Source organism: Nomia melanderi, unplaced genomic scaffold (assembly GCF_051020985.1).
Source record: "Nomia melanderi isolate GNS246 unplaced genomic scaffold, iyNomMela1 scaffold0176, whole genome shotgun sequence".
NCBI lineage: Eukaryota > Metazoa > Arthropoda > Insecta > Hymenoptera > Halictidae > Nomia > Nomia melanderi.
The window spans coordinates 82501-87500 of NW_027475291.1; the positions used below are offsets into that span (position 1 = coordinate 82501).

The window sequence follows — 5000 nt, forward strand, 5'->3', positions numbered from 1 at the left end:
GACGCACGACGCCGCGAACACTCACGCGAGTCCATACAAACGATTCCGATCGTTTTGCAACAACTAGAACGTACACTGTCCGTGAAATTCACAGAATTTTCGCGTGTCCGCGACAAACGCCGACGAGACACCCATCGTTCGCTCGTACGTAGCATCCTTCTCTTAACCCGACTCAGAAACGTTCTTTGCGCCCTTCGGTAAAAAAACGTTCGATCCGAAGAGGTGAACGACGGCGGGGATTTGACAGAGCTACGCAAGCAGTGTATGGTACGTAAACGACCCTCAGCCAGGCGTGGTCCAGGAATTGTATCCGTGGACCGCAATGTGCGTTCGAAATGTCGATGTTCATGTGTCCTGCAGTTCACACGTTGACGCGCAATTAGCTGCGTTCTTCATCGACCCACGAGCCAAGTGATCCACCGTTCAGGGTAATCGTATAAATTTTATATTTCACATATATAATTTTATTCTCATTTGTTCGACCTAATATCTCTCTTCTTTCAAAGAGAAGATAAAAGTTGATACCTGAATCTCCGACCAGCGCGCGAAGGAGATTCAGGCGTCGCCTTGGAGACGACACCGAAGCCTTTCGAGACGAAAAACGTTCAAGTAATATGTATATATTTCTCGACGTTCCGGGCGTATAGTGCATTCAAAAACCCGCGAAAGACGCAGAAGACTCGCACGCGTGGAAACGACGGGGATATATTTTGTATCCTACCCGATACTGAATCCATCGCGTGCAGTCGACCCTCGCGTTCTTCCGATCAGACGCATCTATTGTTGCGCGCATGTTTTCGCGTCGCATCGCGCGAAACGTTGCACGAATCGTACCGATCGATCGATTGAAAGCAAATAATGAAAAAAGACTTCACAGCTGGCTCTTTGCCGGTCATTCGTCCCATGTTATCTCTTGCCGCGAAATTGGCGCGCAAGAGTTGGGTGTCAGACGCGCGGCTTTAAAACGAGCTTCACGGCCGGTCCCTTCGTTACCGCTTTCGTTCTTTCTCTCGGAACGACCATGAACGAACACGACGAGCGACGCTACGGCATACACACGTCCACGGATTCGATTAAAAAAACAGACTTCACAGCTGGCTCTTTGCCGGTCATTCGTCCCATATTATCTCTTGCCGCGAAATTGGCGCGCAAGAGTTGGGTGTCAGACGCACGGCTTTAAAACGAGCTTCACGGCCGGTCCTCTCAATTCCGTGTACGGTACACGCAAGATGCGGGTTCCACTTCCAGACTACCCGGTCCCTTCTCTCTACGAGAATCGATAGTAGAAGAACGGCTCGAAAACGCGTCTCAGAGACTAGGGGAAAAGAAGCGGTATGCGAGCGAAACGAAAACGCATTATGGAAACGTCGCGAAACAATGTTCGACGGTTGCTCGGTTCCAATCGTGCGGCCGTTTCAATTTCTCGTGCGCTTCACCGTCCCTCCGTAACTCTGGCCGATCGCGTATACCGAAGAGCCGACACGCGCAAAAACCACAGGCATTGTATACTGTATATATATATGTTACAGTCACAGCCTTCGCGCGTTTTACTCTCCGACGCGGGGTTTCCACGACGAAAGAGAGACAGTTTCGTGGCGGGTGACTCGGCCGAATCGCTACGACGGGTATTTCTATTATAGAACGAATCATCGCCACCCTTTACCAGTGCCCGACGAAGGAATCACAAGGTCATCTGGAGTTTACAATGCCAGCGACGGTAATTCCAACGAAGACCCGATAAGTCAACTCATCGTTCTATTTCTCCCCGTACAGAAAAGCGAATCGACGCTAACGCACCTCGCGCAAGCACGAACGTTCTCTTCGCGTGGATCATCCCATCGTCGAAAGATGTAAAGACGCATTGGAGATCGTGGTCTCTGGCGGGCTCATTGCACGCCCCACTGCATATCTTTCCTCGAATCGAGAATGATTCGTCCACTAAGGCTGCGAAACTACGCGTCGAGGAAACTAGGGGAAAGAAGCGGGATGCGAGCGAAACGACAATACATTATGGAAACGTCGCGAAACAATGTTCGGCGGTTGCTCGTTTCCTCCTGCGGACGTTTCATTGCTCGGGCGCTTCACGTCCCTCCGTAACCTTCGCGCGATCGCGTGCCCCGGAGAGCCGGCAACCGGTGAACCACAGGCGTATAAACTATAGTCTTCTATAGCAAGCCTTCGGCGGTTACTCTCCGACGCGGGGATTCCACGACGAGAGAGAATTTCGTGGCGGGTGACATCGGTCGAAACGCTACGACGGGTATTTCTATTATAGAACGAATCATCGCCACCCTTTACCAGTGCCCGACGAAGGAATCACAAGGTCATCTGGAGTTTACAATGCCAGCGACGGTAATTCCAACGAAGACCCGATAAGTCAACTCATCGTTCTATTTCTCCCCGTACAGACAAGCGAATCAACGCTATCGCACCTCACGCATGCACGAACGTTCTCTTCGCGTGAATCGTCCCATCGTCGAAAGATATAGCCGCTTGGAGATCGTGGCCCATCAAGTTCTTCCGTAACTCCTGCGCGATCGCGTACCCCGGAGAGCAGGCAACCGGTGAACCACAGGCGTATAAACTATAGTCTTCTATAGCAAGCCTTCGCGTTTACTCTACGACGCGGGGATTCCACGACGAGAGAGATTTTCGTGGCGGGTGACACGGCCGAATCGCTACGACGGGTATTTCTATTATAGAACGAATCATCGCCACCCTTTACCAGTGCCCGACGAAGGAATCACAAGGTCATCTGGAGTTTACAATGCCAGCGACGGTAATTCCAACGAAGACCCGATAAGTCAACTCATCGTTCTATTTCTCCCCGTACAGAAAAGCGAATCGGCGCTATCGCACCTCACGCAAGCAGGAATGATCTCTTCGCGTGGATCGTCCCATCGTCGAAAGATGTAAGACGTACAGAAATCGTGGTCCATCACGATTATTCGTAACTCTCCGAGTCGCGTATCTGAGAGTAGGGCAAACGGAGAACCACAGGCATAAATAATACTATATATTTCTTATATATAGTTAGCCTTCGCGTTTTACTCTCCGACATGGGGATTCCACGACGAGAGAGAGTTTCGTGGCGGGTGACTCGGCCGAATCGCTACGACGGGTATTTCTATTATAGAACGAATCATCGCCACCCTTTACCAGTGCCCGACGAAGGAATCACAAGGTCATCTGGAGTTCACAATGCCAGCGACGGTAATTCCAACGAAGACCCGATAAGTCAACTCATCGTTCTATTTCTCCCCGTACAGAAAAGCGAATCGACGCTATCGCACCTCGCGCGAGCACGTAACTACTCTTCGCGTGGATCGTCCCATCGTCGAAAGATGTAAGACGCACGGAAATCGTGGCCCATCAACGTTTTTTTGTAACTCTGCCGATCGCGTATCACAGAGCCGAGACGCACATACCACAGGCGTATAATACCGTTTTCTTTCGTATGGTAAGCCTTCGCGTTTACTCTTCGGCGCGGGGTTTCCACGTCGAGAGAGACTTTCGTGGCGGGTGACATCGGTCGAAACGCTACGACGGGTATTACTATTATAGAACGAATCATCGCCACCCTTTACCAGTGCCCGACGAAGGAATCACAAGGTCATCTGGAGTTTACAATGCCAGCGACGGTAATTCCAACGAAGACCCGATAAGTCAACTCAACGTTCTATTTCTCCCCGTACAGAAAAGCGAATCGACGCTGTTGCACCTCACGCAAGCACGAACGTTCTCTTCGCGTGGATCGTCCCATCGTCGAAAGATGTAAGACGCACGGAAATCGTGGCACATCACGTGTTTTCGGAACTCTGTCGACCGCGTATCTCAGAGACGACGCGCGCGAACCACTGGCATATACTATTATATATCGCGTTTTACCCTCCGACGCGGGGATTCCACGACGAGAGAGAGTTTCGTGAGCGGGTTGACTCGGAAGAAACGCTACGACGGGTATTTCTATTATAGAACGCATCATCGCCACCCTTTACCAGTGCCCGACGAAGGAATCACAAGGTCATCTGGAGTTTACAATGCCAGCGACGGTAATTCCAACGAAGACCCGATAAGTCAACTCAACGTTCTATTGCTCCCCGTACAGAAAAGCGAATCGACGCAATCGCACCATACGCGTGCACGTAACAACTCTTCGCGTGGATCGTCCCATCGTCGAGAGACGTAAGTTTCCATACTATGAATTCGCGTTTTACTCTCCGACGCGGGGATTCCACGACGAGAGAGAGTTTCGTGAGCGGGTTGACTCGGAAGAAACGCTACGACGGGTATTTCTATTATAGAACGCATCATCGCCACCCTTTACCAGTGCCCGACGAAGGAATCACAAGGTCATCTGGAGTTTACAATGCCAGCGACGGTAATTCCAACGAAGACCCGATAAGTCAACTCAACGTTCTATTGCTCCCCGTACAGAAAAGCGAATCGACGCAATCGCACCATACGCGTGCACGTAACAACTCTTCGCGTGGATCGTCCCATCGTCGAGAGACGTAAGTTTCCATACTATGAATTCGCGTTTTACTCTCCGACGCGGGGATTCCACGACGAGAGAGAGTTTCGTGAGCGGGTTGACTCGGAAGAAACGCTACGACGGGTATTTCTATTATAGAACGCATCATCGCCACCCTTTACCAGTGCCCGACGAAGGAATCACAAGGTCATCTGGAGTTTACAATGCCAGCGACGGTAATTCCAACGAAGACCCGATAAGTCAACTCAACGTTCTATTACTCCCCGTACAGAAAAGCGAATCGACGCAATCGCACCATACGCGTGCACGTAACAACTCTTCGCGTGGATCGTCCCATCGTCGAGAGACGTAAGTTTCATAGTAAGCCTTCGGCGTTTTACTCTCCGACGCGGGGATTCCACGACGAGAGAGAGAGTTTCGTGAGCGGGTTGACTCGGAAGAAACGCTACGACGGGTATTTCTATTATAGAACGCATCATCGCCACCCTTTACCAGTGCCCGACGA

General features: G+C 50.9%; 1 non-coding gene across 1 annotated transcript; it reads right to left on the reverse strand.

Annotated features, from left to right (window-relative positions):
• Positions 1 to 276: 276 nt before the first annotated feature.
• On the reverse strand, positions 277 to 431 carry LOC143175744 (5.8S ribosomal RNA). Its single transcript, XR_013000426.1, has one exon. It is a non-coding gene; the product is annotated as a 5.8S ribosomal RNA (ribosomal RNA).
• Positions 432 to 5000: the final 4569 nt, after the last annotated feature.